The 15,830-nt window shown below is 40.7% G+C and overlaps 1 long non-coding RNA gene across 2 annotated transcripts; it reads right to left on the bottom strand.

Annotated features, from left to right (window-relative positions):
• Positions 1-943: 943 nt before the first annotated feature.
• On the bottom strand, positions 944-11,994 carry LOC119256950 (uncharacterized). Of its 2 annotated transcripts, none has more exons than XR_005127934.2 (3): positions 11,809-11,994; positions 6,945-7,068; positions 944-1,138 (listed from the first exon to the last, which is right to left on the bottom strand). It is a non-coding gene; the product is annotated as an uncharacterized LOC119256950 (long non-coding RNA). The 2 variants fall into 2 exon arrangements; XR_005127935.2 differs by lacking the exon at positions 11,809-11,994 and adding an exon at positions 11,656-11,802.
• Between the last annotated feature and the right edge of the window lie 3,836 nt (positions 11,995-15,830).

Here is a 15,830-nt window from a genome sequence, read left to right as displayed (position 1 = left end):
AAGAAAGAATTGTTTCTCAATGTATTAATTTGCTACCATAACAAACTACAACAAACTGGTGGTTTAAATAACAGAAATTTAAATTGTGTCACAATTATGGACTCTAGATGTCTGAAATCAAAGCATCATGGGTTGGTTTCTTCTGAAGTCTCTCTCCTTGGTTTGTAGATTGTAGTACCTGTTTTCTCCCTGTGTCTTCACATGGTCTTTTTCTTTACCTGTCTGTGTCCTAATTTCCTTTTTTTATAATGACACCAATAATACCGGATTAGCCCCCAGCCTAATGACCTCATTTTAATTTAATTACCTCTTTAAAGGTTTATCCAAAAATAGTCACATTCTGAGATCCATATGAATGCAGGGTGTGGGTTTCTGGGGGAGAGGGGCCATAATTCAGCCTTAACACTCACCATTAGGTATATTTATTTAGATGTTCTTTATCAAGGTGAGGAAGTTCCCCTATTAACTGAGAACATATGTATATATATTATTTAAAATATCACAAAGTACTCCATTAAGTGATCTTTTAAAGACTAAAATCTAATCTCATCACTCCATTGTGTTTAACTGTTTAATATTTTCCATTTCTGTTATTTCCTACATGGCCTTTGCATGATCTGATTTCTCCTAACTCTCCAGCTTCATCTTGTGCCACTTCCTCCTTCTTTCTCTTCTCTCAGCATCCTGGCCTGCTCTTTTATTTTTCTTCCGCAAAAATACTTTCTGTGTCACCCAGACTAGATCACAGCCTCCCTACTATATATTCTGTATGTAAACATTTATTATAATTGTAGTTCTATATTTTTATGAATTTTTAATGAATATCTTCTTCTGTCCATTACAGGGCAGGGTGAGAGGCACCCCAGAACCACCAAACCTCCCACTCTAAATGGGTTCTGCCATCCACTGCATAAAGACAAAACACATGCTACTATGTAAGACCTTCAGTGGAAAGGAACTTTAATACAATTAGTGTGTAATAAAGAGAAGAGAAAGTATATAGTTTAAACAGTTTCAACTTAAATACCCCAAATTACCCATCCCCTCATGGATAGATGTCCAGCCACAAGGTTGGCCCAAAGCAGGACTGGGGAAGTCCAAAAGCTTGCCACAGTCTAAGACATCGTCTGGTAGAGACCTATAGGCAAAAGGCAGAAGGGGTCAGTCAAGGTTGGAAGGAAAGGAGCAAAATCAAAACCCAAGTCAAGATAAAGGCTGCCATTGTCAACCTTCCCACAAGCCTCTTACCCACATCTCTGTCTCCCTTTCAAGAGACTTCTTCTCTGTCCCCCAAGTCCCTGGTACAAGTCCAAGGCCAAACAAGCTCAGCTTCTTTACATGTCTCTCTGATCCATGTGCCTTCCTTCCTTCTCTCTTTCTTTAGGTTCTCGCAGCTGCTCAGCTCTACCCTTCTTTAGGGTGGGACAGGGAACCTGGAACCTCCCCTTTCCCTGGGGATTACCTTGTTAAACTTCCACTCTCTGCTATAAGCACCATGAGGAAGAGACTGTATCTGTTTATATGTCATCATTATATCCTTGTCAGTGTATGATAAATAAATATGGGAAATTAGGCCAATTTTCATTGATCCACTCTTCTTTACCAAATTCTCTAAACCTATTGAATTCTGTTATATGACTGTGTTTTATAACATATGTATCAGAGTTTTTTCTTTGTTCCACTGAGGATGATTCTGGGAAAACAGAAGCAGCAACATAGTTTTCAAATCTCTAAATCAATGTAAAAACAGAGCAAATTTGCATAAAAAGCCAAAACAAAACCAGCAGCCACAGGCCTACAATTGTATCTGATTCAAGCAGGAAAAAAGCAGAGTGAAGCAACAGGACTCTGACAAACCAGCAAATAGATGAACCCACAAAAGCTCACAGGGGTTCACCAAAAAGCACAGAGGGCCATCTGAAACTGGGAAGCATCTTGTCCACTGAAGCAGCAGGTGAGGACAAGGGGCATGTCCCTTGCATAAGTGGGCAAAAGAAATGCTAACAGTTATAATCCAAGAAACCTGTCTAAAATAAAAAGCAATCGGGCCTCCCTGGTGGCGCAAGGTGTTAAGCACCGTACTATGAAGCAATCCGCAGCCTCTGTAGCACAAGTTTGATCCCTGGCCAGCCAGGGAGCAACCCACATGGCGCATCAGACATCTCCTGTCTCACCCGCTGTTCCCCTCAGCAGTGTACTTCGGTCAGTCTGCCTGTTCTGTTTCCTGCTCTGTCTCTGGTGAATCCTCTCACCCCCCCGCATCTCTGGCCTATGCCCCAGCTCTTGTATGTATAAATAAATAAAAAGCAATGTAAGGGGGGACTCCCCGGTGGCGCAGCGGTTGAGCGCTGGGTTGCGAAGCTGCCCACAGCCTCTGCAGCGCCGGTTCGATCCCCGGCTGCTCCCCGGCCACTGGAGGAGGGTCCCACATGGCGCGCAGACCTCTCCGGCCGCCCGCTGCTCCCCTCAGCAGTGTACTTCTGTCCTTCTGCCTGATCTGCTCCCCGCTCTGGCTCTGGTGAATTCTCTCACCCTCCCGGGCTTCTGACTGTACCCAGTGCATGTATAAATAAAACAAACAAACAAATAAATAAATAAATAAAACATGCCTCTAAAAAAAAAAAAAAAAAAAAAAAAGCAATGTAAGGGGAATATAAAAATAAAATTTAAATTAAAAAAAACATTCACCATGACCATATTTTTTAGAATTTAAGGAAGATTATCAGAAAATATTTTACTCTGAGAAAAATGGAATGCCTGGAACTTACTAAACAATAATATTAACTTATTCATAATTAAAATTAGGAACATAAAAGGACTTCCTCTATTACCTAGAATTTGACGTTACAAACTGCATGAAATGCTTATTTTAATAGAGACGCGTGGTACATCTGTTAGGGGGAAAGGATATTCTGAGCTAATCCTATACAGGCTTTGTGGACTCAACCCCCCCTCCAGACCAAAGCCATCAGGACATTGGGAAAGACAAATCCCATCACCACCAAAGGGAAGGTGGCAGGGACCTGAGGGTGGAGTTAAGCAGCCAGGTGTTGTATAAAAACCGAACACGTGGGCCTTGAGGTCACTCTCTCGCCTCCTGGCTTCAGGGCTCCTGGCTCGCAGCCAGCTCTCAGAGTACCATTTGGGATTCCAGATTGGCTGATTGGGTAGAATGCATTTAAAACTTTGTCTCCCACTTTTCTCCCTGAGTTGTGCATTTCCTCATTTGCCCTTCCCTTGTAAATAAACCTTTTATTAACCTTTCACATGTGCCTGCAGTAGAGTATTGATAAGTCCTTTTAAGCACGCGGGTGAGGACACACAGTCAGGCACCCCATTTTGTATCGGGGCTGCCCTATAACACATCAATTTCAAAAATAAAGATGACCAGTGTGTCTGCTATTCAGTGTTGTATCTTGTGTAATAAAGAAAAATGATGTAAATAGATAGATAGATAGATAGATAGATAGATAGATAGATAGATAGATAGATAAAAAGCAATCTACAACTGCATGTTGAAAGCACATGTATCTACCTCAATCTGAGAATCACCAACTGAAGGCATACACTAATAAAATTACTGCACTTGGAAGAAAAAATTCTTTGGGGATCTAGGCAAAAGCAGCAAATGATATAAAGCAAAGAAAGTTAGATTATCATCAAACTTTGTCCACAAAGATTTTTGCCTAAAGAAAATGAGGTAATATATTTAAGATACTCAAGGGAAAAATATATATGAGTCAAGGACTTTATATCCCACCAAACCGACTAATAAATATAAAGGGGCAAAAGCAAACTGTTACTAACACACAAAAACACTTGAGTTTTTTATGTTGTTCCCATTGGACTCTACCTGCAGAATCTACTAGGGAATGAGCAAACAATCAATGAAACCAGAGAAACACAGACTGGACAACAGTGTAAAAGCACTCACATATCCCAAAGCTATCTACACCTTGGGTAGGTGTTTCTTCATTCGTTATCCTGAGAATTTTAAAAGGTGGTTTCAGTCTTGAACATTATTTCAGATAAATGTTCTAGTGTTATTTCTTTGAAAATATCCTCTCCTACATTTTCTCTTTATGAAGTACCTATACATCAAGTTTACTCTCCTGTTATATCTCATTGCCTGTTTATTATATGTTTTGAGAGTTTAACTTCCTCGTCCAACTGTATTGAAAGCTCTTATTTATCATATTTTATTTCTAAAAGCTTTCTTTTGGTTTTCTTTTTAATTAAATACTATTATATGGATGGAATATCTTCTCTAATCTCTCTAAGGATATCATAAAGTTTCTTCCTGCTGTTTAAAATATGTGTTTTCACTGAACAAAAACAGACACACACACCAATGGAAATGAACAGAAAACCCAGAAATAAAGCCACACATATATGAACAACTAATCTTTGACAGAGGCACAAAGAATATGCAATGGAACAACAGGACAGTTTGTTCAATAAATAGTGCAGGGAAACTGGACCAACACATGCAAAAGAATGAAATTAGACCACTACCTCACACAGTGCACAAAAACCAACTAAAAAATGGATAGAAGAATTGACATAAGACCAGAAATCATAAAATATAGAGAAGAAAACAGGTAAAACACTACAAGACATCCATCTCAGTAACATCATTAAAGATTCACCCCCAAAGCAAAGAAGGTGAAGGAAAAGATAAACAGCTGGGATTACATACAAAAAAATCTTGTGTACAGCAAAAGAGACATTAACCAAAACAAAGAGACACCCTACTGATTGGGAGAAAATTTTTGCACTCCATGCAACTGACAAGGGGCTGATCACAAAGATCTACAAAGAGCTGATGAGACTCAACAAAAACAAAGTAGGGGCCTCCCTGGTGGTGCAAAGGGTTAAGCACTGCACTACAAAGCAATCCGCAGCTTCTGCAGCATGAGTTTGATCCCCGGGCGGCTGGGGAGCAACCCACATTGTGAGGCAGACCTCTCCTGTCTCGCCCACTTCTCCCCTCAGCAGTGTATTTCAGTCAGTCTGCCTGTTCTGTTTCCCACTCTGTCTCTGGTGAATCCTCTCACCCCCTGCATCTCTAGCCTGTACCCTAGCTCTTGTATGCATAAATAACTAAATCTTTAAAAAAAAAAAACAAGTAAACAATCCAGTCAAAAATGGGCAGAAGAGCTAAAAAGACACTTATCCAGAGAGGAAATGTAATTGGCCAACAGGCATATTTAAAAAATGTTCATCATCACTTGTAATGAGGGAAATGCAAATCAAAACCACAATGAGATACCCCTTACACCAGTGAGAATGGCACATAGTAAAAAAAACAGGCAACAACAAATGGCAAGAATGTGAAGATAAAGGAACTCTCTCTACACTGCTGGATGGAGTGCAAACTTGCCTAACCACTATGGAAAGCTGTATGGCAGTTCCTCAGACTACTAAAAATGGAGCTACTATATTATTCACCAATTCCACTCTTAGGAATCGATCCAAGGAACACAAAAAACATTAATTCAAAAGGATCCCTGCACCCCTATGTTTATTGCAGCACTATTTACAATAGGTAAGATATGGAAACTACCCAAATGCCACAAATAAATGACTGGATAAAGAAGATGTGGTATATGTAAATAATGGAATACTATTCAGCAACCAAAACAGATACATTCATGTCATTCACAGCAACTTGGATGGAGCTGGATGGGATCATGCTCAGTGAGATAAACCAGAAGGAAAAAGAAAAATATCAGACAATTTCACATATAAGGGATCAGGAAAAAATAAATAAACAAAATTAATAGGCAACTATAAATCTGAGACATTCTGCAGGGAATAGGGGAGGGAGAGGGATCAAAACAGGGGTGCGAAAAGCACCTTATTATCACTATGGTGATGGTGCACAGGTGAATTGGTGGTGGAAATTTTATGGAGACTACGCCTGAGAAGAGAAAGCAAATACTGTACAAAAATGAACAATGATGTAAAGTATATAAATAAATAAATTTTAAAAAGTTAAAAGTAATAATAAAATAAAATATGTGTTTTCCTTGCAAGCTGGCCATAGATCTGAGCATACCGTGGAGGTGTGGAAGGGAGAGGAGTAAAAAGAAGGGAGGGAAGAGCACGAGGGACTGTAATGACCACAGGTGCTATTGTGGTGGGAGAACTCTGGGGACTACACCTCAGGGGAGAAATCTAATACTATCCAAAAATTAACAATGATGTAAGAAAATAAATTGAAATTTAAAAAGTAAATAAAATAAAATTCGTATTTTCTCTCAGTTGCTTTTCTCTGTTTCAGTCTCTGAATTTCAAGATACTGACTTTCTTCCAATGTTTGGTGACCTTTGATTGTCCTTTCATATTGAATTGGAATACTAAAGAACTGACTAAAGTTCTGTGTACACAGACGGGTTTGACCACCGTAGGCCACCTGGGCAAGGTCCCTGGTGATTTTAAGACACCTTAAAAAAACATTAGTCTGTGTAACTTTTTTTCCCAACTGGAGCATTCCTATTCCCTAGAGAACTGTCTTGTGTTTTAGTTTGGAAGTTTTTTTGTTTTTTTTTTTTTTAATTTTTTTTTTTAAAGATTTATTTATTTATTATTCATGCAAGCACTGGGTACAGTCAGAAGCACTGGAAGGTGAACGAATTCACCAGAGCCAGAGCGGGGAGCAGAGCAGGCAGAAGGACCGAAGTACACTACTGAGGGGAGCAGCGGGCGGCAGGAGAGGTCTGCGCACCATGTGGGACCCTCCTCCTGTGGCCGGGGAGCAGCTGGGGATTGAACCGGCGCTGCAGAGACCGCGGGCAGCTTCGCAACCCAGTGCTCAACTGCTGCGCCACCGGGGAGGCCCCTAGTTTGGAAGTTTTAACCTTAGTTGCTACCATTCTGGAAGATGGTGGCCAACAGTGGCATGGGTTGGGAACTCAGCTTGTCAATGGGCGGCATCTCACCTGTTCTGCCTTCTGTACGTCCTGCCCCTGAGCCCCACCTTCCATTCTTCTTAGTGTCCTCAACTCTGGACCTTCTCTAATTCAATTTCTCCAGATTAAAAACCTCTCTGGTGTCCTGCAGAGGCTGGAAGAAAGATTATTGCCAACTATGAAACATGGGCAAGATAACTGGAATCTGTTTTACATACAGATTTTCAACTAATCATTCATTTCAGTCTCATCATGTATTCTTACCTTCTAATGCTCTTGGTGCCTCCAGTAACAAACCTTGCCTGTTTTGTTTTGTCTTTTAGTGGATGCCTGAACACAAGGTGGTGGTCTTTGTGTACATTGTGAGGGATATCTGTGATTTTCCTTTCTGTGGTTTAATGGGAAATGGATGCAGATTTTTTGTCATCCTGTTATATGGGCATGTGAGTTTACAACTTTTTCTGTTACTCCTCCCTCTGTTTACTGTTTTCCAAATATTTTCTGACATCACTAGTCCATTTTCTCTGTTTATCTTTGTTCTTATAAAATTATACACCCCAAATTTAGATTTGGTCACTTTAGTTGTGCCTTAGGAGAAGCAACTATAAACAAACCTGTTCAATGAATGCTTAAAAGAAAGTCCTCCTTTCTAGTTCCTTTTTTTAAAAAAAGATTTATTTATTTATGCATACAAGAGCTGGGGTACAGGCCAGAGATGCTGGGGGTGAGAGGATTCACCAGAGACAGAGTGGGGAACAGAACAAGCAGACTGACTGAAATACACTGCTGAGGGGAGCAGTGGGCGAGACAGGAGGGGCCTGCCTCCCCATGTGGGTTGCTCCTTGGCCGTCTGGGGATCGAACTCATGCTACAGAGGCTGTGGATTGCTTCACGGTGCGGTGCTTAATCCCTTGCGCCACCAGGGAGGACCCCCTGTCTAGTTCTTGAATAAAAGTGTTGTATTACTTTCTGTAATAGTATCTTCAGAAATGGTGCTCCCTCTCTGCAGAAGGCTCCTTCTCCTTTCATTCACCTGACATTGTGGAGTGAATTTTATGTCCCTAAAATATATGTCCAAGCCAGTATCTGTGAATGTTACCTTATTTGAAAAAAAGATCTTTGCAACTGTAATTAAATTAAAAATCTTGAGGTGAGATCATCATGGAATTAGGGTGGGCCCTAACTAAAATGATTGCTGTTCTTCTAAGAGAAAGGAAAGGGAGATTTGAAACAGACACAGAGAAGACCCAGCTGGGAAGAAATGGTGAGAAGATGAAAGCAGAGATTTGAGTGATGCCACCACAAGTCAAGGAACTCCATCCAGGACCCACTAGAAACTGAAATAAGCAAGGAAGCACACTTTCTTTGAGCCTTCATATTGATTTCAGAATTCTGGCCTCCAGAATTGTAAGAGACTAAATTTTTGATGTTTTAAATATCCAAATTATTGTAGCAATTCTAAGAAACTAGTACACTTGGATAATTTCAACTCACTCTGCAGGTCTCTGCATAAATGTCACACTAATATAGGTCCCCAAAATTAGTTTTTTCTAATGTACAAACTCATTACTTGCCTTTCTAGTATTATTACTATTTTTATTGTATAATTATTTATGTACTTGTTTTGTATCTATTGCTCCTAAGGTATATCTCAGTCTGGTTTATTCTTTTATCTTCAGCCCCTGACACAGTGGGTTTGTGTATAGTAGATGCTCAATTTGTTGTAGAGCAACCCCGATACAAAACGGGGTGCCTGACTGTGGGTCCTCACCCGCACGCTTAAAAGGACTTATCAATGCTCTACTGCAGGCACACGTGAAAGGTTAATAAAAGGTTTATTTACAAAGGGAAGGGGAAATGAGGAAATGTACAGCTCTGGGAGAAAAGTGGGAGACAAAGTTTTAAATGAGTCCTACCAGATCCGCCGATTAGGAATCCCAAAATGGTGCTCTGAGAGCTGGCCGCCAGCCAGGAGCGGTGAAGCCAGGAGGCGAGCAATCGCGAGCCAGAGAGAGCCCAAGGCCCACGTGTTTGGTTTTTTATATCCAACCTGGCTGCCCAACTCCACCCTCAGGTCCCAGCCACCCTCCCTTGGTGGTGATGGGATTTGTCTTTCCCAGAGTCTTGATGGCTTTAGTCTGGAGTGGGGGTGGAGTCCACAAAGCCTGTATGGGATTAACTCAGGACATCACTTCCCCCTAACAAATTCATTCATTCATTTATTCTTTCACTCATTCATTATTTTAGAATATCTTCATTTTTTCCAATTCTACCCATTCTTTTTTTCTTTTTAAAAAAATATTTATTTATTTATGCATACAAGAACTGGGGTGTAGGCCAGAGGTGAGGGGGGTAAGAGGATTCACCAGAGACAGACAGAGGCAGATCAGGTGGATCTACTGAAATACACTGCTGAGAGCAGCGGGCAAGACAGAAGAGGTCTGCTGCACCATGTGGGTTAGCTCCCTGGCCAGGGATCAAACTCATTCTGCAGTGGCTGGTGATAGCAGTGTCTATAACCCCTGCGCCACCAGGGAGGTCCCCAATTCTACCCATTCTTGAGAAAATGAGAAAGGTCAAACTTCCTTGCCTCAGATGTTCACAAAAACTGATATTTAATTTGTACTCCAGGACTATCCACAAGAGCCTTCAGAGGATAGGTGGTAGGCACAATTCTAAGAACCAACATCCAGATGTAATCCCATCCCCTCTAGTGTATGCAAATCCTGTAAGTATAGTGGAATATCACTCCTGTGACATATTGCATTATAAGGCAGAGGTGAAGGGGTTTTGAAGATATAATCAAGGAGTCAAATCAGTTGACTTTGAGTTAAATGATAAGGGATTTCTGAGGTGGGCCTAATCTAATCAGATGGGCCTTTCAAGAAGTTAGGCCTTTATCTTGCAAAGAGATGCTTTCCTGCTGCTCTTGATGAGAGAAATCCCATGAGTCTGACAGTCCCAAGGAAATAAATTCTGCCAACAGCTACATGAGCTTAAAAGAGACCCTCCAGCCTAGATGAGAACTCAGCCCCTTCCAACACTTTGATTATAGCCTGAGAGAACCTAAGCAGAATGCCCAGTTGCTCCATGCCTTGATTTTTGACTCACAGAAACAGTGAGATAAGTGTTTGTTCAAAGTCCCTGAGGTTGTGGTAGTTTGTTAAAGAGCAATAAGAAATTAACAACACCTCATTTCTCTACTCTGCCTAGGTTTTTTCCTTCCTCAGTTCTGCTTTCCTCAATCCCTTACCACTTTCTTCTGAGAGCACTTGAACATATCACTTGCTCATGAATTCTTGACACCGGGTCTCCTTCTGGGAGCTCCAATATGTGATACTCATCTTCCTTCTCAAGTACATCTTCAACCTCTGCTTAAAAATTACCTCTAATTTTCCTCTCTCCGTTCCCTTAATTTTATTTTTGCCATCAAATACTCCCTTCTTGAAAAATGTAGCTTCAAAAACACGGCTATGGTCACTTCCTGCCTCATTTGGAATGTGCATAATTGAAGAACTTGATAATGAAGGACACTATTCTATTCCTCTTTCTCAGCAGTAAGGCTGAATAATAAAACAGGCCCATCTAGTCTGTTCCATGGGAGTGCAGGCAGAGCTCCATTGCATAAGACTATGAAATGTAGAAGATAAACATTAGGAGGGTGTCCATGAATATTTTCAGCTTGGGCTATATTAATATATATCTAAAATCTAAAATGGGACATCAAATTAGTGACACTATGCCTAAATCAGAATTCAAGGAACTGAGCATTTTTTTTAATGCATAATCAGAATAACTGAGTAAAAAAAGGAAGTAATATGAATGGATTAAATTTTTAGGAGAAAGCAGTGCCTCAAACTGGTTTTCACACATTCCGAAAACATCATTTATGGGTGAGTTTGACTCATTAAAAGGAACCAGAATGTGGTAAAAAATAAGATTTGGCTCTTTCCAACTTTCTAGTCCATTTTCCCATTCAACACAGGAATTCCCTCAATTCCATCCCTCATCAATCTTCAGACTACTCTAATTCAGCTAGCACTTAAGCGATAGAGAATTTGTTTTTAAACGACTCTCATTGACAGAACCTTCTTTTCCATGGTGAATTTTTTATATGACTAGCATTTGGTCCTAGTTCAAATATAGAGCAAGCACCTAGGAGCTTAAGTTTTTTATTAGAATATAAGTGCCTGACATTAAGCTTTTTGATTGCTAAGACATCCACTTTAAAGACACTTATCTCAAATAAACTCATTGCCAGCTACATGATTCAGGGCAACTGCCACTAAAGTTTCCTTTAGAGACCCCTCTTTGACTTAGACGACTAACCATTTTACTACTTGTATTCCCTTCCCCAAAACCTTGGGCATCCCACCTTCTATCTCAATAAAAGAAGAATGCCAAGCCCATGCTCACTCTCTCATGACCTGTGATCTTGTTGTGTGGCCCCAGGAATGCCATATAAATAAATATAATAAACCTTATTTTTCCCAAATTTCCCTGGTGGTCCTTATAGAGGTACATCTTGCAATCATAACAAGAACCACAAGGGTAGGTTCAGTCACCACATTGACTCTGAAAGGGGCAATGTCTGAGGGAGTACACCTCAGGCTGAGGTGAATGCTTCCAAGCATTTCTTCCCCAAGGCATCATCATCAATAAATTGAAGAGAGATGTGGATGTCTATGCGAAAACCGAGTCTACCTCTAATCTTCAATTCCAACAAACAAACATAACTCACCTACACTCACTGCTTCAAAATATAGGCAGTCAGTCTGATGTGTTTATTGAGGATCTCTACCTGCTTGCAGCTTCCCCACTAGAAATAAAGCTTGGTCCTGAATTCCAGCCTGGTAGACTACAACCCAGATTCCCTTCATCAAGTTTATTCTACCTGAGTCCCTCCAAGACTCTTGGTATTACTTCCAACTTTTACTGGAACTTGGCTGCCTCAGGAGCGGGAGCTTGCAGTAGCAGCAGTGTTCTCTCACGCTGCTGCTCGACCTCAAGTCAGTTGTGGCAGTTGCTCCTCAGAGCCTACCAACTGCCCTTTTATGTCAGTGGTGACAGTTGCTCATCAGAGCCCAGCAACCACCCTTTTGCTTCCTGGATCATGGGGTGGGCCAATCAGGTCTGAGCTATTAGCAGATTGGTGCCAAATGGTCCAATCAGACTTGTGAGCATGACACCCTGAAAGAGGATATAAGGCAGGGTCAGAGGAGAAAAAAACAGACTGTTCCATCCTCCAAAGAGAGAAGGGGGAGACTCTGGTCCTGGCTCCAAAGAAAGAGGAAAGAAGGAGGACCAGAAGCTAAAGAAGAAAGAAGAAAAGAAGCATCCAGCAGTTGACCTCTGTCAGAGACTGGGTTTCGGGTCCTGTCTCTGACATTGCCAGGAAGGAACACCGAAGGCTCCAGGACTATTGTCACAAAGAGCTGTTAATACTTGGTGTCTCTGATACCGCCTCAGAGGGACCAATAGTGACCATCACTACTGGCCAGTCTCTGTTGACAGGTGACCAGTATTCTGCCGGTGGGTCTGGTACACACTATCTGGGTAAAATATCCAGCCACTTGTGGCTACAGCAAGCTCTTTATTTATCCTGTTTGAAAATAAACCCCATGGAGCCTGAGGTCTCTTGCAATTGTGCACGCAGGTGAGAACCCACAGACAGTGTCTGACAAAGGACAGGGCTATAGCCTTTGGTTGGCTATAGCCTATAAGCCCTATTGTATTGGTATTGTATTTCTGTAGCACTTGGTTTTATTTTTGGCCTTTTGGGGCTTTTTACCAACTGTCTTACAGAGCCTGGGCAGGAGAGTGGTCATTTCAGCCTATCCCGGTATCCCAGTCTCCTAACTCTACCACCCCTGTTTCACAATGATTCTACTCTTGAGACTTCCTGACATGGTCCTGGAAATCCACTTAATGCTAAGAATCACATCTGTTCAGAAACTTTGCTCAAAGTTCTGTGTCCATTGTTCTCAGAATCAAATTTCTCCTCCTGGAAAGTAAAGCTGACCTATACTGGGCTTTGCTGATTGACTACACACGACTTTTCTTCAGGGGGAGCTAATGCATTGTCAAATTCTTGTCTTGGTTCTCTGATGTTACTTACTTGAATGTCCCAGCATGCCATGCAACTCTGGTTGTGAATTATGACATATGACTGAAAGAATGTTAGAACTTAAAGGAATCTTAAAGATCATTTTGTACAGTACTTCTCAAATTTTTCTCTGAACCACACATCTGAAGGAAAAACACAAACAATAGCAGTGAATGCCTTCTTTCTACAGACAAAAAAGAAACTCAGAGGCTAAGTGCCCTGCCAAAGACTTTACGGCAAGTTATGATTAAGAATTACCTAACATATGGTATAAATTTTTACATATAATTAAATTCACATTCATTTGGATCTTTTTCTGTTAACTTGGGTTTACTGCCAACCTATGAGAATTTTTTTTTTTTTTTTTTTTGTATAGAGGCATGTTTTTTTTTTTTATTTATTTATTTGTTCATTTGTTTTTGTTTATACATGCACTGGGTACAGTCAGAAGCGCGGGAGGGTGAGAGAATTCACCAGAGCCAGAGCGGGGAGCAGAACAGGCAGAGGGACCGAAGCTCCTCCGGTGGCCGGGGAGCAGCCGGGAATCGAACCGGCGCCATAGGGGCTGCGGGCAGCTTCGCAACCCAGCGCTCTACCGCTGCGCCACCGGGGAGGCCCAACCTATGAGAATTTTAAGGAACAATGTACACATGGTAGAAATTAACTTAAAAATCATCTATTGACCTATATCAGTGTTCTTGTTAGGTATTGAAACAATAATATTAAATAATTTTTTTTTTTTAGAGGCATGTTTTATTTATTTATTTGTTTGTTTGTTTGTTTGTTTGTTTATACATGCACTGGGTACAGTCAGAAGCGCGGGAGGGTGAGAGAATTCACCAGAGCCAGAGCAGGGAGCAGAGCAGGCAGAAGGACCGAAGCACACTGCTGAGGGGAGCAGCGGGCGGCAGGAGAGGTCTGCGCGCCATGTGGGACCCTCCTCCGGTGGCCAGGGAGCAGCTGGGGATTGAACCGGCGCCACAGAGGCCGCAGGCAGCTTCGCAACCCAGCGCTCAACCACTGCGCCACCGGGGAGGCCCAATATTAAATAATTTTTTTATTATTTTTCCAGTTTTGTTGAGATATAACTGACATTGTATACATTTAAGGTGTGAAATAATATTATTTGATGTACATATATATTGTGTAATTTTATCACAATGAAGTTAATACATCTTTTACTTCACACAATTACCATTTTGTTTTTTATAGTAAGAGAGAATTCTTTACTTAGGTTTACAAAAACAAGTTAACAACTCTACTTGAATAGAAATTGTAGTCTTGATGGACTGACATCATTTTTCAGATGACTAAAGTTAATATGGAAAGTCTGATGAAGAAGATAACATTATGCATGGAAACCAAGGTCAATGTGGTTCCAAGCCAGAATGATGAGTTGTACTTGTCATTTCAAAGAACAAAATCACATTATAGTAAATTTTCCTCATTTTCTTATTTTAACAGCATGAGATTTTTAATAAATGCTTAGCAATACAAAAAAAAGATATGATTGAGAAAGAACAAGATTGACTATAAAAGATAGTGATGAGACTGAATGTGAATAGAATTCCTCAGAAAAAGACAACAGGGCATCTCAAGCTGAATAAAGAGTTTTAAAGAAAGATGCTTAGGGCACTGTATTAGTACGGTAGAGCTAGCTTTAATAGTAGATTACAGACTGGGTGACTTAGAAACAGAAATTTATTTTTCACAATTCCGGAGACCGGAAGTCCAAGATCAAGGTGTCAGCAAGGCTGGTTTCTGTGGCGATCTCCCTTCCTGGCTTGTAGACAACTGTGGTGGAATTTTATGGGTACTATACCTGAGAGGACAAATCACCAAATATTGTACAAAATGAACAATGATGTGTGTGTGTGTGTGTGTGTGTGTGTGTGTGTGTGTGTGTACTGGGAATGTCATATATACCATGATGACTGTAGCTAATACTGCTATATGATTTATATCCTAGAAAGTAATTAGGAGAGTAGCTTCTAAGAATTCTCATCACAAGGAGAACAAGACATTTTTTTCTTTCTTTTTTTATCTATCTGGGATGATGAATGTTAACTAAACTTTTGTAGCAATCAATTAACAATATATGTAAGTTAAGTTATTATGCTGTATATACCTGAAACTTATACAGTGCTGCGCATCAATTGTCTATCAGTAAAACTATGAGGAAAAGAAATTATTTTCAACTGTTCTACAGTTAGCACTATTTACAGAGGTAAAATTATAATTGGAGGGCTTCCCCTCGTGGCGCAGGTGGTTGAACGCAGTGCTGTGAAGCCGTCTGCAGCCTCTGCAGCGCGGGTTCCATCCCTGGCCAGGGAGCTACCCACATGGTGCAGCAGAGCTCTTCTTCTCGCCTGCTGCTCCCATCAGCAGTGTATTTCAGTCAGTCTGCCTTTCTGTTCCCCACTCTGTCTCTGGTGAATCCTCTCACCCTCCCACACATCTGGTCTGTACCCCGGTTCTTGCATGCATGAATAAATAAATCTTTGAAAAAAATAAAAAATTATAAAACTTATAATTGGAGAATTGGGTTTTGATGTTAAGGCAAATTATGCCTAATAACCCTCCTCCCTGACATTCACTCCCTACCCTAAACTAGGAGATATTTCCTCATTAGATCTGATCTTTGGGAGATGACATTTAAGGTATTCTGATGCAAAAATATTGGATTTGATATCACACATCTACTGTTTTATACTAGATACTTTTCCTGAGTTACAGTGGGTAGCATTCTTCTATCTTGTTCTATGTTCCTAACTCAATCTTAGTCACCCTTCCAGGTAGCAATCTTTTTA

This window comes from Talpa occidentalis, unplaced genomic scaffold (genome assembly GCF_014898055.3).
Source record: "Talpa occidentalis isolate TD23 unplaced genomic scaffold, MPIMG_talOcc4v2.1 talOcc4.4, whole genome shotgun sequence".
NCBI lineage: Eukaryota > Metazoa > Chordata > Mammalia > Eulipotyphla > Talpidae > Talpa > Talpa occidentalis.
Note: the sequence above shows the minus strand (reverse complement) of the source record. Positions and strands in the feature narration are given on the sequence as shown.